Raw genomic sequence first — 25,400 nt, 5'->3', positions numbered from 1 at the left:
TTGAGCTGATTTGAGGGGATTATTTTCTTATTTTTAAAACAGCACAGACCAAAATAGCAAAAAAACCAGAAGCCTGAGAAGCACCTGGTGAAAACTTGGTTATTCTAAAAGAATTCAGGATTCTTGGGCCCAGAAACATATCCTGGTCAAGACTGGATTTGTGTTGCTTCGTAAATTGTAAGGCCAGTGAAAAAAGAAAACATGGCCCGGTGCTGTGGCTCACGTTTGTAATCCCAGCAGTTTGGGAGGCCAAGGTGGGGGCAGATCACTTGTGGTCGGGAGCTCAAGACCAGCCTGGCCAACATGGTGAAACCCCGTCTCTATTGAAAATACAAAGGCTAGCTGGGCATGGTGGTAAGCACCCTGTAATCCCAACTACTCAGAAAATTGCTTGAAAACCCAGGAGACGGAGGTTGCAGTGATCCAAGTTCATGCCACTGCACTCCAGCCTGGGTAACAGAGCAAGACTTCATCTCAAAATAAATAAATAAATAAATAAAGATAATGCAGGGTGCCCATGGAAACATTATTGAAAATGTCAAGGAAGCAACAGCATAGCATTAAAGCAAGCACAGGAACTTTCTTAGTATGGGTTCCTATATGACTATATAGGTCATGTACCCATGAAGTCCAGATTCTGACATATTTGCAAATGAAATGGTTAATCATTGAGGAATTGTGAGAACTGAAAAAGTATTAGAAAATAAAATTAAAAGTCATTTAAAATTTTGCAAGCCCTATGACGGCAGCATGGGTTTATTATGCATCTTTTTAACCCATGGTGTTTATTAGAGCACCTTATACATAGTAAGAACTTAGCATTAACAACAATAATATCTGTATTTATTGAGCTCTTATTATGTGCCCAAAGCCTGGTGCACAGTATTTGTTTGTTGAAGTAATGAATGAGTAGATTAAATTTAGAAACTGGTTAAGGGCTTTATATGAATAATCTCATCTAATCCTTAATCAACCTAGTGAGGTAAATATCATCATCTCTTGAATTAGTCTGTTCTCACACTGTTAAAGAGATACTACCTGAAACTGGGCAATTTATAAACAAAAGAAGTTTGATTGACACAGTTCTGCATGGCTGGGGAGGCCTCGGGAAGTTTACAATCATAGTAGAAGGCAAAGGGGAAGCAAGGCACATCTTACATGGCAGCAGGAGAGGAATAGAGAAAGGGAGGGAGTGTCACACTTTTAAATCATCAGATCTTGTGAGAATTCATTCATTATCAAGAGAATAGCGTGGGGGAAACCACCATCCTCATAATCCAGTCACTTCCCACCAAGTCCTTCCCTTGACAGACACGTGAGGATGACTATTTGAGATGAGCTTTGGGGTGGGTGGGGGACACAGCCAAACCATATCATCTCTATTTTACAATAAAGAACCTGAAGTTTAGAGAGTTAGTTTGCCCAAGGTCACACAGTTGGTTAACCTCTGCAATTTATATCCCTATTTCTATGATTCCAAAGTCTAAGATCTTAACCACTCTGCCCACAATAGGCACTCTGGAAGAATTGAATGATTTTTGGATTATCTTTGGGCATTAACTGAGTTTACCTCTAACAACTCTATTAACTTGATATTAAAAATTAGCAATTATTATCATTTAAAAAATGTTAAATCCCAGCTAGTAAATACTAACTGTATAAGAGACTCTGATTGTCTACCGAACATTCTCTCCTTAGAAAGATGTATTTTCAGTCTTATATTTTATTACATTTCTGATCTTCTGTAAATAGGGCAATGAAATTATTATATCATGGATATAATATAATATAAATGACAGATTGTGTCATGGATGCCTACACCTTTATAAATATGTCAGGCCAATTAGAACTCTTAGTCTTATATTGAAATATGCACCGTGGATAAAATTACATACATATAAACATCTATACATTGAACTCTCAGTGACAAATTTCAAGAAGTAGAAGCCTTAAAATGAAGAGGAAAAAGCTCTTAAGAATGGAATATGCCTTGAAACCAAATTTCACTTCTCCAATTATTGTGTGGACAATCCTGCTATCTCATACCAGTCTTCTAAAATCCTTAAGCTTGAAGAATGGCTTCAGCCCAGAATAAGCTTTCTCTAAGTGGAGTGCAGGAGGATCTGGGCAGCCAGACTCAAATGTGCACAACAGAAAAGCAGAATCTCTGTGTGTATATGGTGACTGTTCAGTTTTCCATCTATTAGCCATCCTTGCCAGGGAGGCATCATTCTTTCACAAAGATAGATTAGTATGGTAACATGTAATAAAAGATAGGAGAGATTAAAAAGAAGAAAGAATGCAGAGAGAAGAGAGAAAATGTGTCACTGTTAAACAGAAGCTGGGGCAAATAATTATGCTCCTGACAGGCAAAAAAGGACAAAAAGTTTCCTGTATTGCTCCCTAATACAGTCACCTTTGAAGATGTGATGTGCCAACTCTCAAAAGTAATCTGATATACACAGACATCTAAATCATAGCTGTCACTCTGGAGTGCTGCAGCTGGCTTGTACAGGCTCCTGAGAGCTAATTGTGTACATCTCTTTCGAATTCCATATTCAGTGACATCAGGTTCATAGTTTGAAATTGGCCATAATAGGAATATTTACACCACAGAAATCAGCAACTGTTGTACTTTTTTTTTTTTTCTCCCTGGAGAGCCTGTTTACCTGCATACCACTGACTGTAGCTTATGAAGACAACATAACTCCATAGTGTGTACATGGGATAGGGAACCATACTCTACTTTTATGTGAAGGCAACAAATAAGGAAAAATGAATAAGTAAAACTCCTGTAAACTTTATAGAAGATTGTTCCAAAGGTCCTGCTGGCATATTGCAGTTTTTAAAATTCAACTACAAGTGCATTGCAATGTCATTCAAAAGGTTGAATCACAATTGGCATACTCTGTAGAAGAAGTGAGAAGTATAGTATAATTTTTATAAAGTTTTCCATTGAAAAATAATTTTTCAAGGCTATGGGAGCTGGTTTGACTATCGAGCATCTTTATTGATAAATATCAAGCCCTATGGCCTTTGTGCAACACATATTTAAGTTAAACAAGTGAAATCAATAAATTATAACTTAAAAATAAATTATTATTATTATTTTATTTATTTATTTTTGAGATGGAGTCTCACTCTGTCACCCAGGCTGGAGTGCAGTTGTGCAGTCCCAGCTCACTGCAAGCTCCGTCTCCGGGGTTCACACTATTCTCCTGCCTCAGCCTCCTGAGTAACTGGGATAACAGGCACCCACCACCACGCCCAGCTAATTTTTGTATTTTTAGTAGAGACAGGGTCTCACTATGTTGGCCAGGCTGGTCTTGAACTCCTGACCTTGGGTGATCCACCCGCCTTGACCTCCCAAAGTGCTGGGATTACAAGTATGAGCCACTGCGCCATGTCGAAAATAAATTATTTTAAAAAATAACCAAAGAACTACAGGAAAAACCTATGTTACTTAAAATATTATTGTTTAGCTGGTTAAACAATCTAGGTCACCAAAAGGACTCACCAAACTTCACTTCCATGGATTTAAATCTATTTACAAGTTGCTTTTATTTAAATAAACTAATAGTTTCTAATACATAACTTATTGAAGTAAACTGATAATTAGGCATCAATTTGTATTCATTTTGGAAGCCAATGGCCATTTCTAGCAGTATCAGCAGTAAAGATACTCAGATTTTATTCCCATTGCTTGGAGTATGCAGTGGCAATGACCCTCTGAAAACCACTCCAGAATGGTAGCGGGGTATCTTGTATTTTGGGGAAGATTTTTCCAGTATAGAGAGAAATGGAAGAGGAGGCCTAGTTACTCTTGTTTGTTTTTACCCTTGGTTGTTTCTATTTTTTGACAATTACAAATAATGTTGCTATGAACATTTTAATACAAGCTTTTATGTGGATTTATGTTTTAGTTTCTCTAGGGCATATACGTAGGATTGGAATCGCTAGGTCATACATAACTCTATGCTTAACATTTTGAGGAACTGTCAAACTATTTTTCCATAACAGTGCACCATTTTACATTCAACAGTGTATAAGGGTATACATATATACATATACATGCATATACATGTATATGTATATACGTGTATATATACATATGTGTATATACACTTATATACATAAATGTGTATATATACGTCTATACATATAAGTGTATATATACTTATATACATATATGTGTATATATACACACATATACATGAGGGCATATACATATATATACCCTTATGTATATGTGCATATATACGTTGTATACCCTTATTCATATATATACACATATACCTTTATATATAAATAATATATGTATATATTCATATATACCCTATATATATACATATATTTATATATACAGGGTATATATAAATGTATAAACCACGTCAACAATGTATAAGGGTTCTAATTTCTCTGCATCCTCATCATTTATTGTCTTTTTTATTATAACTATCCTGGTAGGTGTGAAGTGGTATCTAATTGTGGCTTTGATTTGCATTCTCCTAGGAGTTATGATGTTGAGCATCTTTTCATTTATTTACTACCTATTTGTATATCTACTTTGAAGAAATATCTATACCTTTTTATTTAATTATACTTATTTAATTAATAATTTTTTTTTTTTTTTGAGACAGGGTCTAACTCTGTCACCCAGGCTAGAGTGCAGTGGCGTGATCTCAGCTCATTGCAACCTCTGCCTCCCAGGCTCAAGCAGTCCTCCAACCTCAGCCTCCCAAGTAGCTGGGACTACAGGTGCGTGCCACACATGGGGTCTCGCCATGTTGCCCAGGCTGGTCTTGAACTCCAGAGCTCAAGCGATCTGCCCACCTTGGCCTCTCAATGTGCTGGAATTACAGGCGTGAGCCACTGTGCCTGACTGCTAATTAATAAAAGTTCTTTAATTAGATTTTTTTTTAAATTGTCAAGTTGTGAAAGTTTTTCTGTATTCCTCTTTACTCTTAATTACCTGAAAATTTGTCAATTGTTCTTTAAGGTAAAAAGGCTAAATCAAGACCTTATGCTATCAGTTTGGATAAGAAGAGAGGTACTGGGTCTATCTGTAGTGGTATGTTGGAGTCAGTTTGTCACAAGAGACAATTGTTAAATTTCAGGAACTTTGCAAACTACTTGTTAAACACAGCCCTTATTAAAAAGCAAATTATATCAACTTACAATTAAATATCTTGTATTAGAAATAAATATATTAGGTGCTCTAAGTTTATTACATCTGAATTATTTTTCTATATTTTATTATTATTTATGCTATTGGGGTTATTTATGCTATTGTCTCTATGGTGGAAATATTATACAATTATGTATAAGTGTACACCTCTTCCCAACTCCATGTGGAAATTGACCATGTGGGAGTACTGTATTTATACCATGGAAGTTGGCAAACACTACACGTCAGCCTCACCCCTATCTCTTTCCACCAGAGCTGGTAATTAAACATTTGTCAGCACACCACTGGACAATTAGGCCTGGATATTATGAAAATGTTCCAAAGGCCTAATTCTTGACAGAGAATGTTAGAGGAAGGAAATTTTTCAAGACCCCTAGCAACCCCTGCTGAGAGCACATCTTTGAAGTCCAGACTGTGGTGCCACTTTGAACAACTCTCATGAAGTTCCATCAAAAGATACTGGTCAGCTTTGCCTATTAAGTTGGAGAAAGTGGGCCATGTGTTCTTTGAAAGTCTGGGGGATGATGATGATTTTATTTGACTTTGCTCTGTATAATCAGTGTTTAGCATGACATTGGGCTGATACTATTTACTTAGTAATATTTGTTGAATAAATGATAACTGTGCTTTTCATCTGCTCCATGGTTATAAGGACTGAAATTTAAGAAGCCTGATTGAATAGATTCCTTCAAAATTTCCCCCCAATACCTACTTAATAAGTTCCTGGGGTAAGAGGTTGTGTCAGAATCCAGGGTGAGATGGGGTAGTGTTGGGGCAGAACCATACCTATGGAAGCAGCAAGAGAACCAGTTACTTCTCTGGTGCACATTCTCCAAAAATGCAAGAGCCACAATCAAGGGCAATTGACTTCTTCCTTGTAAGACCCTCTTTTTCCGGTTAAAAAAGTTTTTCTTCCATAAATTTAGTTCCCTAAGTCTCATAGGCCAGCCCTGAATCACATGGCCATGACTTGCTGTAAGGAAGTCTGGGAAAGTGTCTGGCAAAGGGGAAGAAGAGAGCCATGGTTGGCTTAGGTTAGGGGCAGGCAAACTATAGTCTGTGGGCCAAATCTGGACGATCATCTAATTTTATAACACTTTCAAGGTAAGAATAGTTTTTACATAAAAATATATACCAGGGCATGGCCATCACGTCAAAACAAGAAAAGAAGATAAAAGTGAACTTTTTATGTCATGCTTTTAAGGCACAGTGGAGTGTGGATTATTTTGTTATCAAATTAGATGACAAAGTATGTGTCTATTGTGCAGTGATACTATACCTGTGCTAAAACATAATATATATCAACATTGCCAGATTCATCACAATATTCTCAACAAAATATGTCAAAAGGATGACAATGGTGAGAAAATGTGAAAATTTACAATGTAATACGTCATCACAGCAGAATTTCTTCATAAAAATAACAAATAAAAGAGTTGAAACCAAAGTAATTTTCTGAGTGGCTTCTTTGTCGGCCAAGCAAAGAAAGCTGTTTACTGATGATGAGTTAATTAAATCATGTTTGATCACAGCAGCTGAAAAAATTGTTTCCCAAGAAAATAAACTTGTTTCAGACTATTTTAACCTTTCAGTGAGATCTGTTGTTTGAAGAGTTGAAGACACTGGGAGCAACATCAATAGTCAATTACAAAACAAGGTAGATGATTTTGAGTGGTTTTCCTTGGCTCTTGATGAGTTGACAGGTATTACCAATAGTGCTCAGCTATTTATTCAAGGAGTCAATGCTGAGTTTAAAGTGACTGAAGAATTAGCCTGTACGAATTGTCTGCGTAGAACAACTATAGGCAAGTATATTTTCAAAGAAGTTGGGAAAACATTAATAAAACCTCAAGTAGAATTTGCTAAGATTCCTTATAACTGACGGTGATAAAAATATGTTTGGAGCAGAAAAGGCTTAGTTGGACAAATTAATAAAACTTTTGAAAATGTGAGATGCTTAAAGCCCGTTGTTACTTATTACGCTGTTCATCAGCAGGTAATTTGCAGAAAGTGTTTGAATCTATTGTGTGTTTCCGACCCAGCAGCTCCAATGATGAACTTCATTTACTTGGGTGGACTTAATGATCAATTCTGTAAACTTTTGTCAAAAATAGAAACTGAATATCCTGATTTGCCCTATCACACAGCAGTTTGATGGCTTAGTAGCGGTAAAGTTTTGTTGCAATTTTTAAAGCTCAGGCCTGAGACTTCTGGAATGAGAAGAACCTCCCTCAATTACTGTTATTGAACATGAGTGCCTTCGAAAATTAGCTTTTGCTGCAGACTTCATCATGTTTCTCAATATAAAATTACAAGGCAAACAGTGCTTATGTGCAAAACTCACATTATGGTAAAGTTATTTTAACAAAAACTAATGCTGTTTCAATCACAAGTAATGTCAACCTGCTTAATATAGTTCCTGTGCTGTCAAAGTTTTAAAAAGAAGCAAGAGCGCCATTCCCACAAACATTTGCAGGAGATATATTTTCCAAGATCAAACTACAGTTCCAATAGCATTTTTGGATTTCGATGCAAGTGGAAAGGAAATTTTCAAACATCAAAATCCATTTATTAAAGAAGACACAAATAAATAGAAAGACATCCTCTGTTCATGGACTGGAAGAACACCATTACAATGTTCCTACCACCCAAAATGATCTACAGATTCAATATAATCCCTATAAAATTTCGATAATATTATTTAAGAAATAGAAAAAGCAACCTAGAATTTATATCAAACCACAAAAGGCCCTGAATAGCCAAAGCAATCTTGAACAAGAAGAACAAAGCTGGAGGTATCATACTTCTTGATTTCAAAGTATATTACAATGCTACAGTAATGAAAACAGTATGGTACTGGCATAAAAATATACAGATAGGCCAATGGAACAGAGCAGGGAGCCCACAAATAAATCTACATATCTTTGGTCAACTGATCTTAAACAATAACACACAAGGAAAACTGATATTCACATGTAGAAGAATGAAAGTGGACCCTTATCTCACCCCATGTGCTAAAGTCAACTAAAATGGATTAAATATTCCATAAGATCTTATTCAAACATAAGACCTAAAGCTGTAAAATTACTAGAAGAAAAGAAGAAGAAAGCTTCTTGACCTTGTTTGAGCAATGATTTTTTTTTTGAATATGACCCCAAAAGCACAGGCAATGAAAGCAAAAATAGACAGGTGGGATTGCATCAAACCAAAAAGCTTTTGCACAGCAAAGGAAACAACACAGTTAAGAGACAACTTACAGAATGAGGGAAATATTTGCCAACTATTTATCTGATAAAGGGTTAATATAAAAAATACAAGGAACTCACTTTAATAGCAAAAAAAACAAATAACCTTATTAAAAAATGGACTAAGGATCTGATAGACATTTCTCCAAAGAAGACATACAAATGGCCAATAGGTACAGGAAAAAAAAAAAATGCTCAACATCACTAATCATCAGAGAAATTTAAAACTACAATAAGATATAATCTCAAACCTGTTAGAAAAGGTAACAAGTGTTAAGGATGTGGAGAAAAGGGAATGCTTACATACTGTTGGTGGAAATGTAAATTGGCAGAGCCCTGATGGAAAACAGTGTGGAGGTTTCTCAAAATACTAAAAATAGAACTATGTCTGATACTGCCATCCCACTTTTGAGTATAGATCCAAAGGAAATGAACCTGGCCTCTCAAAGAGATATCTGCACTCTTGTTCACTGCAGCATTATTCATAGTAGTCAAAATACAGAAACAACCTGTGTTTGTCAAAAGACGAATGGATAAAAAAATGTATGTGTGTGTGTGTGTGTGTGTATATGTAAATATACTGAAGTTTTTATATATCCTTTGCTTTATCGAATCCTCTCAGCACCGCCAAGAATTAAAAACATTATATCAGGAAGAACAAAAAGAGACTTGAGGCAAATTTACTGTCTGGTCCATTTCAGAAAGAAATTGCTAGCTTAGAGCAATCATATTTTATCCCTTGGGGCAGGGAACATTGCTGAGTCAAATAAAAATTTGGATTACTTTTAGCATGGGGATTACATAGATGTCAATATTAATAAGGATCTGATATTGTCTTGTTATTAAGAAAAGTGATTGGTTGTAGTTAGTAGGGATACATGGCTACATCATTCTTATTGCCTGAGCTGACCTTGAGCAAACTACCAAGCATGTGAAGGAGGTCATCCTAGACCAGCCAAGCTATAAGCTGACTGCAGACATGTAAAGAGATCCAGGAGGGACCAGCAAAACCAGCCTAAATACGAATTTCCTAGGAAACCACATGATCATGAGAATGAATAAATGTTTGTGATTGTAAGCCATTAAGTTCTGGGGTGGTTTGTTACACAGCAATCTCTAATTGTTATAGGTGACCAAGGTAAGTGTGTCAGATATTCTTTTTGCCCCTTCACAGTGCTGCAGGAGGCTGAATTATATGAACTGCAGCACAGGCTCCCCTTGCTTCAGGAGATCAAGAGGGACGAGAATGAGGGAAGTGAAGATATTAATTCCCTGAACCCCCTCCCTGTAGTGTCACTGTGGACTGGCTGTGTTACTTGACCAAATGCCCCAAACACAGCTTCTTTGTGTTTTGTAACTACTCTCTCTCCTTTGCTTTCAGCTCAGGGGTGATTTGGGGCACCCAATGTTACTGAGTCTCCCTTGTGATCTCTTTAATCCCTGCTCATACCTCTGTTTATAGGCTTTTATTAAACTCTTCAATTTTTCCTAATTTGATTGTACCATCTGTTTCTTGCTGGGATCCTCACTGATAAAGAAGGTCTTATCCAGAAGGTAACATCTCAGCAAAGACTTGAATGATCTGATGGAATGAGTCACAAAGGTGTCTGGGGAGAAATGCCAAGATCTTGCAGCAGCCAGGAGGCAGGGTGAGTAAGCTGGGGAGGTGTGTAGAAGACAAGGTCAAAGGGGCAACAGACACTCTGCGCGTGCGTGTGTGTGTGTGTGTGTATGGAGGTGTGTGGTGCAGGGGAAAGAGATCAGATATGGCCTTGCTGGCTTTTGTAAGTACTTTGGCTTTTACTTAGAAAGAAATAAGGAGCCATTGGAGCCACATACATCTAATTAAATCTAATAAGATTGCTTTCCGTGATTCCGTGATGTGCTGACACTGGAGCTCTGTGATTAGTACTGAATTTCTCCTCCCAGTCTTCCTGCCTGATGATGAATGCGTGGGCGTGTTAAGCCAGCCCAGCATGCTTGGGCCTGAGTTCAAGGCTTTGTGTCTCTCTCCTGATGCTGTGGGTGACATGACCTTCCTTACAGTACAGGATTCAGACTACAGTGTCTTTTTTTTGTTAGCATATTCTTTTCAGCTCTGTTAATGACTTGGGAGTGGGCACATTTTTCTTACTCTCTTTTTTTTGTTGTTGTTAAAGTCAATAGGCCCTTCTACACTGACTTCAAAACGTGTACTTATCTAAAGGGTCTTATACAATAGAGAACTGCTTAACTACTTCAGTGGAAATAATACAAGGAGTTGAACAGAAATACTATCTGCCTGCCTACCTCTTAAAGACGGTAGTTTGTCTTAAATATTTAAAAGGCAGAGTTTTGCATGTACAATTCCAGAATATATAGATTTGAAAGTTGTTTTAATCCTTCAATTGAAATTTGCATCAGAGCTGGGCCTTCTGGAATTAAGTCTAGTGCACCCTCCACAGGTTACATGAATGAAGGTGATTCTCTCATAACCCCTATGAAGGACCACCCTCTCTCTGCTGTTTCTCAGAAATATTCCTCAGGCTGAAAGTCAGTGAACCAGCTGTGTAGAGCTACAAACATCTGCATCAGATGTAGGTTTGCCCAACTAAGTTAAACTGATCTTTCCTAGGTTATACCTGAATCAAAATTTAACTATAAATTGTAGCTATATTCCTTCAGGCTCCATTCTTTGCTTTCAGCTCAGAAGGAAAGTAAGCTATTTAGTTATATGATTAATTAGGCAGGCAGACTCCTTTTCCTCCTGGCTAACAACATAGATGGACTATTAGAACCTGTTCTAATGTTTTTTGTCCAGCCTTCGCCTTAATTTCTTTTAAAATTTGTTGTTATTGGCCGAGCGCAGTGGCTCACTCCTGTAATCCCAGCACTTTGGGAGGCTGAGGTGAGCTGATCATGAGGTCAAGAGATAAAGACCATCCTGGCCCACATGGTGTAACCCCGTCTCTACTAAAAATACAACAATTAGCGGGGCATGGTGGTGCAAGCCTGTAGTCCCAGCTCTTTGGGAGGCTGAGGCAGGAGAATCGCTTGAACCCAGGAGGCGGAGGTTGCGAGCCGAGATTGCATCATTGCACTCCAGCCTGGCAACAGAGCAAGACTCCGTCTCAAAAAAAATTTAAATTTTTAAAAATTTATATCCCAGTGCGTAAAGCAGGCTATTCAGTAGGTATGCAGTAGAAAGAGGATAGGAGTAGGAGTCAGTGAACCAGGGTTCTTATTTTTGTGAAAACTTAATACATTGTCCATATTTTTTAATTTCAGAATTTGTCAGAGAAAACTTTGTTATGGACTGGCAACTTCTGAGATCCTTTCTTCTTCTAAAAGTCTATTTCTGTAGTCTTGTCAAAATCAATCTGGTGGCTGCTGACTTGGTCTCCAGAATGAGCTGGCTCCATAAGGCTCTAGAATACGTCTTTCAACTTGGTATCTCCTGTGCCTACTACAGGGCCTGGTATAGCGTTAGATTAAATAAAAGGTGAAATGATCCCTGCTGAATTGCAGTTCCTGTATGGAAGGAGTATACCCCAGGAGGAGGGGGTGAGCCCATGGACTTCCAGCTTAACCCTAGATCTGCAGTAAAAGCCGTCAAGTCGGTTCTAGGCTCCAAGTTTAATAGTCAAGTCCCTCAATCCTGCCCAAAATCTGAATCTAGGATAGGTGTCTGCTATGGTCTAAATGTTTGTGTCCCCCAAAATTAATATGTTGAAGCCTAATCTCCAATGCAACAGGATTAAGAGGTGGGGCCTTTGGGAGGTGATTAGGTTATGACGACTCATGTAGTGCCGTTATAAAAGAGGCTTCAGGTAATCTATTTGCCCCTTCCACCCTGTGATGATACACAGAAGGCACCATCCATGAGGAATGGAACCTCACCAGACACCAAATCTACTGGCACCTTTCTTGGACTTCCCGGCTTGTAGAACTGTGAACAACAAATTTTTATTGTTTATAAATTACCCAGTCTAAGATACTTTGTTATAGCAGCCTGAACATGCTAAGACAGTGTCAAAAGTAGACTCAACATCATTCTTTAAATGGGCATTTCCCTGTGTGTTCCTAAAACCAGGCTTTCTACAACAGAGGCAGTACGTTTATTCACTGAGAACCAGGGTGCTTAGATTCACGTTTTGGCCTGGCCATTAGCTAGGTGCATGACCTTGGTCAAGGTGCTTCACCTGCTGTACCTCAAGTTCCTTATTTATAAAATGTGAGTAATAACTGTAACTGCCTCATAAAGTTGTTCTGTGGATTAAATAACTTATATACTTAGAACAGCGCTGTTTACATAGTTATGTGTTTAATTATAATTTTGACTAATGAGCCTCAAGAAATATAGAAGAAAAAATATTAAAATAGTCCTAAAAGAAATACTGGTGCATTTGGAAGACTGAAAGAGAATATCATCAATGTTCATAAAAAGGGAATTATAAGCCTTATAAAACTCCTTTCACGCAAAGGAAAACAGAGGTTGAATACCTTTAAGTAGGTTCAATATTGATTGAGTGATTGAATGATTGATTGAGACGGAGTCTCACTCCATCAGAGGCTGGAGTGCAGTGGCGCCACCTGGGCTCACTGCAACCTCCGCCTCCCGCGTTCAAGCGATTCTCCTGCCTCAGCCTCCTGAGTAGAGCAGCTGTGACTGCAGGCGCGCAACCCCACGCAGGGCTAATTTTTGTTTTTTGTTTTTGTTTTTAGTAGAGATGGGGTTTCACCATGTGGCTCAGGCTGATCTCGAACTCAGCCCACCTTGGCCTCCCAAAGTGCTGGGATTACAGGCGTGAGCCAGCCCACCCTGCCCCAAAATTAAATTTAGATAAATTCTTAGTGAATGCATAGTCTGTTATTGGGAAAATTGATAACGTTCTGTGATACATAATTACTTTTCTGAGGTGATGGGGAACCAAACACTTCCTAAAATGAGAGACAGAACTTATTGTCTACACATTAAAATAACTTTGGAAACTTAGAAAAATATCAATGTCAAGGTCCCGCAGCAGAGCTTTTTCAACCAAGTGACGAGACCCAGGCACTTTTTTTCCCCCTAAGGGTGCCCCAGGGTTTAGAAATAACTAAGTCAGATATTTTTAGAGTAATTTGCCTTAACTCTTTCATCTTGCGTATAATTTCCATTCTGTCATCCACAACCGGAATTCCACTCCGTTATACCAGTCTCTCCTCATTTTTTCTGCTGGCTCTTTTCAGCGTGTTTCATCGTGGCTGCTGTCTGTCTGTCACAGCCTTCCCACGTGGGAGCTCCCACCCCGCCCCAGGAGAAAATACATGTTTATCATTCAGTAAATATTGGGCAAAATCGTAACAGCAATAACAAGCAATAATTACTCGCGCCAGTTCCCCCTAGATTACATCAACAGAAACACTTGGGCTAGAACGCCCCTCAGGACTATCTAACAAGTGGATATACCACAGTGGCGCGGAGAGCTGCAGTGTTCTGTGTTGGCCAAGTGAAGTAAAGACACCAAGCGAAGAACGAAGTGTCTTCGCGGCAAGTCGGCTGTCTGCTTTAAATTTTCTGAATCCTTAATGTTATCAGTATTATTTATTTCCCCCGGGAAACAAAATCTCCAAATACCAAGAAGCCGTTTTGCATGGCCAAAAGCTGCATAGGGGCAGGCTGCCAACAGGACTACCCGGGCACGCTGCAGTGGCATCTCTAGGCAGTTTCCTTTTAATATGCTTTTCCTTGGGCTAACTCCTCACTGCGGTGCTGCTCCTCAGCCAGCCCCCGCGCGAGCCCTCCCCGCACCAGCTCAGCTGCGGAGCTCGGGTCCGCCGCCCACGCCGCCTTCCAACCGCACTGCGCGGCCTGGGCCTTAGACGCGCGTGCGCGCGAGTCGGGGAGGGCGGGCCGCAGCCGGAGGAGGCGGAACAGGGCCTCGCGATGTGCAGCCCATTGGCTCTCTTCTGCAGTCCCCGCCCCCGGGTGTTCGAGGCGGCGGGGCGGGCCACGTCAGGCAGCCGGCGCTGGGCTGAGATTGTGGCAGAAGGGAGGTAAGCCGTGCGGGGCGGCGGGCTGCCATCGCTGCCCCCTGCTCGGGAACCGCTGGGTCGCACCGCCTGCGGCCCGGTCGGCTTGCATGGAGGGCGGCTGAGGCCCTGCGGGGCTGGGGCTGAGCTGGGAGACGGGGCAGTGGAGCATGTGGCGGCAAGGCCGCGTTGCGGCGAGGGGCAGCCGAAAAGGGGCAGGACCTGCTTTTTGCCCTCGTCCGGTCCTGACGGGGCACTTAGCTTCTGGAGGACTAGGCCTTCTGAGGTTACGGAGCTCCGAGATACCTGGGGCAGGGCTGGCTGTGGTGGCTGCGGTGGGACTCAGTGGGATCCGGACTCGGAAGCCGGTCGGCGCGCTTCTTGTATACCTGCTGCAGCAGGTTGCAGTCGTCCCACTCTCCTTCGACCGGTTCCCTAGTTGGGGACAGAGTAGGAGGTTCTGGCCGCGTCTTGCCTGGCCTGGGTGACTCTCCTTCTCATTCCCGGTGACTGACTCAGATCATGTCCACTTATAATGCAAAGGCTTATGGGTGAGCAGGGCCTGTTTTCAGCCTCCTAGTTCTCTGGCTCAGTCCGCACTTGCGGCAATTACCTGAAGAAAGCGTCTATTAGATATATGTTTTGAAATTTTCGCAGCAGCTAACGTGTGGAGACGTGCAGCTGTGTTGCACTTACCCTTCATGAGTTTTAGTTTCAGCTGTGGCGTCCTAATCTCTCAGTGTGGTTCCTGAATTTGGAGCTTTTGAAATCAATGAAATCCTGCCAATTTCATGCAGTCATTCATTCATACTTTCCAAACTTTTTTGATGGATTCCTTGATGGTCAGCCTCATACCAGATACTAAAATCGGCATTTCCTGCGTTTTCTTACAGTTTATATGCTAGTTTTATTGTCTAGATTTGAGTTGGATTTTTTTTTTGTTGTTGTTGTTATTTTCAGGTTCTAGTATCCCTTAAACTATGGTGGCTCTGAGGGTGTAATCCTGATAACTGTGTAAGTAATGGCTATAGCTTTCAGTGGTCTATCTGTAAGAAGGGGAATGGGATTAGTATAATTTTGAGATTTTCAAAGCGAGGAGGGGTAGATGGTATGTTTCCTGAAATGTGTTAGCAGTTAGGAAGTAACTATTTTAAAAACACAGGATGTATTTTATGATTATGTTTTACTGTGTCAACGAACATTGTATCAGTGCACATTCACTTTTTGACTACCAAGCAAGTGCATGTTTACAATTTTGATTCACATCCAATTCCTGCGTAGAAAGCACTGTGACTCATCTAAATTTTGAAATGTGGTAATCATGAGCTTTTTAGTGTTACATACAAAGGTATGATATTGAAACAATTGCATAAAAATGCAATTTTCAAAGCATTTTGACTTGCTTTTATAGATTAGTGGAAGCTAAAACCTCTGCCTTGATTATTTGCTTACTTAATGTTAGGAAGTTACTGTCACGTGGCTAGTATTTATCAATATTGTATCTATTTTAACATTTGTTTCATTAACCCCAAATTTACTGGATTTTAATTGATTGTTGCCTCCAGTTAACGCCTGATAACCAGGTCAATAAATAGTTTGAAATCAAAATTTTTGTGGAGGTGTAACCAGAGTTTTTCATTTATTGATTGATTGATGGTGCTTACCAGTAAATGGTTTGGCCTTTCCCCCCACCCCCCCACCCCCGTCTAAAATGATTTATGAAACAGTTAGTCTGAGGCATAATATTCTTAGCTTCATGATACTTTTGGGATATTGTCCACAAATGATTAGTTGAATTAAATTGTGTATATCACTATCAGGAGTTTGGAAAATTTAAGAAAATATAACTTTTTAAATTTTTGCATTTGCTACATTTTTGTTTGTTTGTTTGTTTTTGTTTGGAGACAGGGTCTCACTCTGTCACCCAGGCTGGAGTGCAATGCTGCGATCTCAGCTCACTGCAACCTCCGCCTCCCAGGTTCAAGTGATTCTCCTGCCTCAGCCTCCTAAGTAGCTGGGATTACAGGTGCATGCCACCACGCCCAGCTAATTTTTGTATTTTTAGTAGAGACGGGGTTTCATCATGTTGGTCAGGCTGGTCTCAAAATCCTGACCTCAAGCGATGCCTTCACGTCAGTGCTACATCTTTCAGTTCTAGAAATGGACCTGATCAAGATTAGAAGGTTAAGTGGGAAAATTCAAGAGCTGAGGACATTAACATTCTAGTGGAAAAAAAAAATCAAAAAACAAAACACCATGAGAAATAATAACTATATTTGGAGGAAGTCTAAGGAAATAATAGTGTCAGGATTATTAGTCTATAGCAAAACTTGATCTTAATCAGTTTTTCTTGATGTATAACAATGAACTTGGTTTAAGTATAAAAAGAAAATTAGGGTGATAATTTAAATTTTGATCAAGTGGGTGGTATGTATTTCTTTAGAAGATGAGAAATCTATAGATCTAGAGATGTATAATAAAGTATGCTATACTTACATGAGTATAATATAAGTCTGTGATTCACAATTAGTAATAGATTGATGGAGGTTTTGTTACTATTTCCACATAATAAGAAACAAGATTTGCTGAGCTAATAGGACAAGGGATATTTGTGAATTTCCTCCATGTAAATGATTCGAAACAACAAAATTTTAAGTGATGTGGAAGAGCCCATCTGTTTTCAAACAATGGATTGACATATAGTTTTTATAACCCTCTAAGTATTTCTGGCCTCATTGTTGTTGTTGTTTTTTTTTCCTACTCAGGTCATATTGGAAGTAATAAAATTACATTTATGATTTTAAAAGTTTATATTGGCTTTCATTTAATTAGTCTGAGTTACTTTAGTTTTATATATTTTTGAAGATGTTTCAAAACCCTTGACTTTAAATACTGTATAGCTTTCCACTGTTCATGATGGGAAAACATTTCTTTAGGCCAAAGGAAGTTGAGAATTCAACTTGCATAGATGGTCAGTTTATTACCATTATTTGTTTAAAGACTTATCTTTTCACTTGCCTGGGGACCAATGAAGCATTCCACTGAAGCTCCTAAACTGGAGATTTATGCCTTCGAAGATATCTTCTAATCTCCTTTTGGTCAGATGAGTTCTTGCTAATTTGGTTGATAAGTATGTTGAACAAATGTCATACAGTAATTGTGAGTGTTGTAACTGTAGTTTTATTATGAAGTTTTTTTGGTTGCCAGGGTGTATCTTTCCCTTCTCTCTTGACAAGCCTTTCTATTTGGCCTACCTGCTTTCATAATTTAGTCTTAAGTTCTACTTTGCTTTCCAATCATTGCGCATGTTGGTTTATGTAACCAAACCTGATTTTAGTATATGCTATTAGGACATACACATGGAGAGGAATGGAGGATACTTTTTATTAAATGTTTTTAATTGTTGAAACATTTAAGTAAATGTAATTTTTTAAAGAGTCATAGTTATTAAAGGTATTCAGTATTTTTTATTTATTCCTTTGTTCAGCAAAGACAGCAACTACTTCTATACTAGGTCCTTAAATTTTCTTTAAGGAACTTACAGTATTGCATGGACTCCATAAATAATGCCAAAATACAATGGGATAAACATTATGATTAGTTGTATACATAGTATAGTGGGGGATAGAAGAAAACTGTGTGTGAGGTTTGAGGAGATTCAGAGAAGGCTTTATGGAGGAATTTTCATCTCAGTTAAAGTTTGAAAGTGAGTAGGAATTAGTTGGTGATATTAGAGGATAAGACATGCCAGGCACAAGAAAGTAGTGAGGACAAACAGATAGGTTAAAGACAGAACATAGACCCCTAATGTGTTAAGAGAGAGAATGGAGAGATGAACTTTAAAAAGTTGACAAGGGGTAAATAATGAAAGCTCTCTTCCACACCATGTTAGCCATTTTGAGCTTTATTCTGGAGGCTGTGGTGATCCATGAGTAATAGATTTTAAGTGGAAGAAAGTTAAGATCAGTTTCATGAGGCAATGTAAGGAATGCATTGTAGTGGAGTAAGGCAAAAATTTCCATTACATATGACAGAACTCCGAAAATTCAGTGGTGCTTGAGAGAACAGGATGAATTCCAGATATATTAAGGTGACTGAGTTAGTGGCCAGATGGATGTAGGGGATGAAGAAGTGATGGAGTCAAGGATACCTCCTAGGTTTATGACTTCCCAAGATAGGAATCACATGAGGAATATCAGATATATGGGGAGAATAAGATCAGTAGTCTTGGACATGGGTTTGGGTCACACAATTGGTGCTGTTCAGTGGGCATTTGGCAGCTTTGGTCTGGAGATAGAGGATTTTAGGCTGGAGATAGAGATTAGGATGCTATCAACTTATAGGTAGTTAAAACAGTGTGAGAATGGATGATGCCTAAGAGAGAGTTTATAGAATAAGAAAGAATAAAACAGAAGGGAAACCCTGGGAAACACCGCCCTGTAGGAAAGATGACTCAGTGAAAAAGACAGAAGGAACAGCCTAATGACACTGGACGTCTAGAAGATAAGGAGGGAGAGAATTCAACAAGAAGAGACTGGTCAGATGCTATTGGGAATAGGAGAAAGAGCCAACTACAGTTTTTGGAAGGTTTCCCAGATAGGCCAGGATCATTAATTTGTAATAATACTAGTTCATATGATTCTGTGACTTTTGGCAGCAAAATTCACTAGAACCAGAGATGATAAGTAGTTGGATTGATACAGTATTTGGATTTTGTTATGTGCATATGGTTAAGAATGCAAAGGAGTTGAAAATATTGTTGAAAGAACGGTCAGAGTGATGGAATGTGAACTTTACACTGGATAGGGATGATGATAGAGCCAGGAGGAGCTGAAAGATTGAGATAACATAATTGGTTAAAATGATTAAAAGTCTGGATGAAGTAAATATACAAGTGTTTGTAGCTAAAAGGGAGATAATGAAAAGGATAGAAATACTCTGGTCAGAGTAGAATATTGGAATTTAAGATTTTTAGGGTATAGATGGCATGTAGGGTTTGGCTGTGGATATAGATGGTAGAAATGGAGGTGTTCAGGAACAATGAGATTGGTGGTGCGTTGGACGAATTGCTCACCCAGATAGCTGTAGATGACTGTCGTACCCAGGGAGGAAGGGTAGAATGTGATCCAAATTTCTGAGGTTTAGATTGCATATGGGTCAGTATATATGAGAGATGAAGATACTTAGATGTTACACCCTCAAAGGCACAGGGAGTGGGGGTGGGATGGGGCAAGTGGTCTGGAAACATTCTTCTGGGCCTTGGGCTTGGAAGGATGATTAGCCTGTACTGATGGGGGCCACCAAAGAAGGGGAGTTTAGTTTCTATTAGGCCTAGGAAGGACAGGGAGCATCTCGTGAAGAGGCTAGGGATATAAAAAAGCTTATTGACTATGGTATCAGTGTAAAAGCTTGAGAAGGAGTAAGAGAGCGAGGAAAGATTATTTAGAGGAGAAGACAGGTTAGAAAGACCTTAGATTTGGGCGTAAGGGTGACAGCACTTTTCTGAAGCATATGGATAGCTTTTAGTAGTTTGGATTTTTTTTTAATTTTTTTTTTTTAAAGGTATGGAAGAGAATTTATTTAGCTTTGTGAGGCTTTACTTCATAATATACATACCCTTGGCACAGGAGGGGCCCCATTAAAGTTTCATAAACTGCTTAATAAGTAAATATTTATGTTGATTTTATGAGGCTTTGAGACATTAAGTTTGAGAAGGTTAATGGTTATCAGAATTTGCATACAAGATCATAAAACAGTAAAATAAACCAAAGAACAAGGCTTCCTTACAACCTCCAAAACATAATAAATTGCAATTTCTAGTGAAATCTTTATTCCTATGCTATTTTCATTTTGGTCTCTTAATTATTTTCCATTTTATACTCTTTGACTTTCTTTGGAACCTTTTGTATGATCTCCTCTATCTTAATAGTATAGTCACCTATTTTAGCTTGACTATATTTTTATCATTCGGAGTAGGATATACTTACTAAGCCAGTTATACTCCAGTAAACTTGTGAATGAAAAAACATTAGAGAACAGAGAATTAAGAACAAGTAATAGAGTCATTATTTCTCTGATCCTCACCCAATTTCAGGAAAATCATGTACCTAAAACAGCAATTCTGACTGATAAATTTTTCCATGTCTAAACAGAAAGAAAAGTGAAATTATAAGGATCCTATGATACATTATGATTATAAGGATAAATTATAAGGATCCTATGATACATTATGTGCTTTTAATAGTTCAACACTGGTAATGTTTGATAATCAAGAGTAAATTAATAGGCTAACATTTAAAAATGTGTACTTTAATAAGTATAAAGTGTATAAATAATTAGGTAAGCTTGTGGAGAAGCTGACCAAGATACAACATTTAAAAATGTGTACTTTAATAAGTATAAAGTGTATAAATACTTAGGTAAGCTTGTGGAGAAGCTGACCAAGATACATAAATTAGGAAATACAAGTGTCCATCTAAATTTTCTATATTTCATTTTTTTCATAGTATTTATTAAAGGTGTTTAATATACAGTTTCTCATCTGTCATTTTGGAAGTCCTTTATTGTAAAGATAATTCTATTGTCTGATGACAAACAGCAGCCACTATGGTTACTCAGGACCTCCATGTTGGATAAATTCAGTTTCTTCTTGAGACACAAGTTTCCTTCTGTATTTCTGAGGTAATGTTTTTATTATTTCTGCAGTATCTGGTGGACCCTGATACATCAGCAAATCTGGTGATTTACTTCCTTTAGAATGTTGTGAAATTACAGAAGAGTGAGATGGTAGCCCTGCTGATCTCAAAGCTTCCGATACATCGGATTTAGGATTGTCCCTTCTGTCAGGAAACCTTATTAATGGAGTGTGTGGTTTCACTACCTGGACGACCCTACTGGCAGATGCCATCTGGCTGCCCATCATGACCCTGAGAAGGGGCAGTTTCCCAGAATTTAAATTTTGATGAAGCTTTCTGTTGTTAACATTTATCCATCAAGTCATTATAGTTTCTGTTAGAGTAGGACAGTTGGCATAGTACTGTTTCTAAATTTAAAAATAACATATATGTCTCCAGTGAATATTTGTGTTATCTGTCGGAGAAAGGATGGACAGTGTGGCCTATTTGCTTTTATGTATCTTTTCCTGACCTCTGAACTCCCAAAATACTTTTGCAAATACATTTCATCATGTGTGCCAATTCTTATCTATTGGTAAGATTAGAAGGTTATGTTGAGTATTTTTAGGTCAATTCTGGGCCCAGAGGTGTAGAAAACGCCTTAATGTGAATTAAAATTGCCATGAATGTGGGAGGTGGGCATACCTGCATTTACCTAAGATTGCCATCTGTTATTTTCTCACCTACAGTCTGTTTCTAAGGACAGCTCCTCACTCATGCACTAGGTCTCATTCCTTTTACCTTCCCAAGGATTTGGTTCCAGCGTCTCTCTCTCTGAGCATAGCATTTTCCCTCATTACTGGATTATTCCCTGCAGTAATGCAAGTATGCTGGTATTTTTCCATGTTAAAATATTAGCTTTTGACCCCATTCCTGCGTAAGCCACTGCACAATTTATTTGTTACCCCTTATGGTATAACTATACTCGTGTCCAGTTACTTTCCTTCTATTCTTTCTTAAATTCACTTTAATCAGGTTTTCTCCCTCACCTCTATCAAAAAATTACTCTTCTAAAAGTAACTTTTCTAAGAAGTTACTTTTCTAAAAGTGACTTTATTTTTCATCTAGAGACAGAGCTTTGCTTTGTTGCCCACGCTGAAGTGCAGTAGTGTGATCATAGCTAACCACATCCTTCAACTCCTGGGCTCAAGTGGTACTTCTGCCTTGCCTCCTGAGTAGCTAGAACTGCGGATATGCGCCACCATACCTGGCTAATTTTTCTACTTTTTGTAGAGGTGGGGTCTTACCATGTTCCTCAGGCTGGTTTTGAACTTCTGGCCTCAAGCAGTCCTCCAGCCTGGGCCCAGAGTGCTGGGATTACAGGTGGAGGCACCATGCCTCGCCCTTTCTTTTTCCCAAATCTAAAGGTCTCTTCCAAGTTTCTACCTCTCAGTTGACCTGTCAGCGTTTCTTTTTGTTTGTTTGTTTGTTTTTTGTTGTTGTTTTTTTGAGACAGCTTTTCTCTGCTTCTTTATTTTTATTTTTGAGACAGAGTCTCACTCTGTTGCCCAGGCTGGAGTGCAGTGGCAGTGGCTAGAGTGCACTGACCTTGGCTCACTGCAACCTTCATCTCCTGGGTTCAAGTGATTCACCTGCCTTAGCCTCCTGAGTAACTGGGATTACAGGCATGTGCCACCACACTCGGCTAATTTTTGTATTTTTAGTAGAGATGGAGTTTTACCACGTTGGCCAGACTGGTCTCGGACTCCTGACCTCAAGTGATCCACCTGCCTCAGCCTCCCAAAGTGCTGGGATTACAGGTGTGAGCCACCGTGCCAGCCCACTCTCTGCTTCTTAAAACACTTTCTTCCTTTATTAGCAAAAATGCCACAATTCCTGGTTTTCCTCCTACCTCATTGTCCCTTTTTAGACTCCTTTACTGGTTTTTCCTTATCTCCCTGATAAGAGTGCTGTTAACACTGAAGTGCTTCAGGGCTCAGTCATTAGACCGTATACTTCTGGATCATATCATTCAGCCTTTAAATATTAGCTTTATTATTTATTTATTTATTTATTTATTTAATTTATTTAATTTTTTTAGACGGAGTTTCACTCTGTCCCCTGAGCTCGAGTGTAGTGGCGCTATCTCTGCAAGCTCCGCCTCCCGGGTTCACGCCATTCTCCTGCCTCAGCCTCCTGAGTAGCTGGGACTACAGGCGCCCACCACCTTGCCTGGCTAATTTTTTGTATTTTTAGTAGAGATGGGGTTTCACTGTGGTAAGCCCGGATGGTCTCGATCTCCTGACCTTGTGATCCACCCGCCTCGGCCTCCCAAAATGCTGGGATTATGGCGTGAGCCATTGCACCTGGCCAATTTATTTTTTTGAGATGGAGTCTCCCTCTGTCACCCAGACTGGAGTGCAGCGGCACGATCTCGGCTCACTGCAACCTTCGCCTCCTGGGTTCAAGCGATTCTTCTGCTTCAGCCTCTTAAGTAGCTGGGACCACAGGTGCGCACCACCACACCAGGCTAATTTTTGTGTTTTTAGTAGAGAGGTTGGCCAGGCTGGTCTTGAAAAATGATCCACCCGCCTTGGCCTCCCAAAGTACTGGGATTACAGGTGTGAGCCACGGCGCCTGGCCTAAATATTAGCTTTAAATACTAGTAATACCCTACTAGCTTTCAAATTTATATTTTCAGTCTGGCCTTCCTGTGAACTCCTGACTCTGTATATCCAGTGCCTACTCAGCATTTTCTGTTTGGATGACTAATATATATTTCAAACTAAACTGAATTTCCTTTTTTACCTATAATCTTCTCTCTTTCAGTTAACAGAAACTCCATCCTTTTCATGACATAGGCTAAAAACCTGAATATCATCCTTGGCTCTTCTTTCTCTCATAATCTATATATATATACTGTTACTTTGGAAAGCGTGTTGGCTATGCCTTCACAGTGTATTTAGAATCCAAGTACTTGTCACTACCCACTGCTGTCACCCTAGTCTAAGCCCCCATTGTTTATGTCCCAGATCTTGCAGTAGCCTCTGTATTAGTTATCTATTGTTACCAACCCCCAAAGTTTTGTGGCTTAAACCAACAGTTACTTATTAGTTTGTGATTCTGTGGATGGCAGCTTAGGTTGGGCTTGGGGTAGGTGGGGGGCAACTCTTTTGTTGGTCTTGCCCATGCTCACTCATGTAGTGATGGGGACTGGTAGGTTTGGAGGCCTCAGCTGAGATGGCTTGTCTCTGCTCTACATGGTTCAGTAAACTATCTCATGTTTATGTTTCTTTACATGGTGGTCTAATGGAAGCAAGATAACAAGAGGAAACTATGTGGCCTTTTGAGGCTTGGACTAAGAACTTCTACAGCTTCACTTTCCCTGCTGTTGGTGTGAGCAGGTCACCAGGTCAAGCCAGATGAAGGGGATAGAAAATTAGTCTACCTTTTTTCCGAGGGGAGCAGCAAAGTCAATTTGTAAAGCGGTTTGTATACAGAGACTGGGAGCAACCGAAGGCCATTTTTTGCAGTCTGTCCTGGCCTTCTAATGGATTGCTTCTTTCTTTCCCCTTGCAATATTGTCAGAACAGCAGCCAGAGTGATTTTATAAAAACATGAGTGAGATCTCTTCTCTGCCCCAAACTCTCCCGTGACTTCCCGTTACCACCCAAAGTAAAAGGCAGTCTTGGGATTGTCCTGTGAGGCTTGCCATGATCTGACCCATTTGTTGCCTCTCCAACTCCATTTACAGCCACTCTCTCCATCTCTCACTTAATCTGCTCAATTTAGCCTCTTTGCTGTTCTTCAGACATCGGAGGCCTGCTTTCACCATGGCATTGGTACTGCTACTCTTTCCACTTAGAATCTTCTGTTTTGAATGATGAAACTGCTCTTTTAGCCCCTTTCAGTCTACTTGAGTACTTCCTCAGGCTTTCCCTGACCATCCTTTTAAAAATGGAAACCTCTCTCTAATACTGTCTATCCTCCGCCCTGGTTTACTTTTATCCATAACACTTATCTTCAGAAATGCTATATAATTTACTATTTTGCTTATTCTTATCTTCCCTCTACTAGGAATGTAATCTATCAGGGTAGGGATTTTTCTCTGTATTCCCAGTGCTTAGTATAGTGTCTGACACAAGGTAGGCATCTCATAAATATTTCTTGAATGAAGGAATGACAGGTATTGCAACCTTTTTCAGGCTTAGGTATCTCTTCCATGCTTTATGGAAAAGCTCTGGGCCATTATCTGAGGAAATTCCTAGTCTCCTTTGCAAGTACTTTTGCAATCACTATCTGTCTGTCTATCTATCTATCTATCTATCTATCTATCTATCTATCTATCTATCTATCTAT

General features: G+C 39.3%; 1 protein-coding gene and 1 pseudogene across 4 annotated transcripts in view; one reads left to right on the top strand and one right to left on the bottom strand.

Annotated features, from left to right (window-relative positions):
* Positions 1–14,386: 14,386 nt before the first annotated feature.
* FOCAD (focadhesin) overlaps positions 14,387–25,400 on the top strand; it is a 317,972-nt gene continuing 306,958 nt past the window's right edge. For 2 of the 4 annotated variants that reach the window (XM_023191713.2, XM_023191709.2), the window contains exon 1: positions 14,387–14,451. The gene's annotated coding sequence lies outside the window, so the exon portion shown is untranslated. Of the gene's footprint in view, positions 14,452–15,387; positions 15,442–25,400 lie in introns of all 4 variants that reach the window. The other 2 variants (XM_023191710.2, XM_023191711.2) reach the window with 2 other exon arrangements.
* Positions 21,038–21,349, bottom strand: LOC111526148 (annotated as a pseudogene).

This window comes from Piliocolobus tephrosceles, chromosome 14 (assembly GCF_002776525.5).
Source record: "Piliocolobus tephrosceles isolate RC106 chromosome 14, ASM277652v3, whole genome shotgun sequence".
Lineage (NCBI taxonomy): Eukaryota > Metazoa > Chordata > Mammalia > Primates > Cercopithecidae > Piliocolobus > Piliocolobus tephrosceles.
Note: the sequence above shows the minus strand (reverse complement) of the source record. Positions and strands in the feature narration are given on the sequence as shown.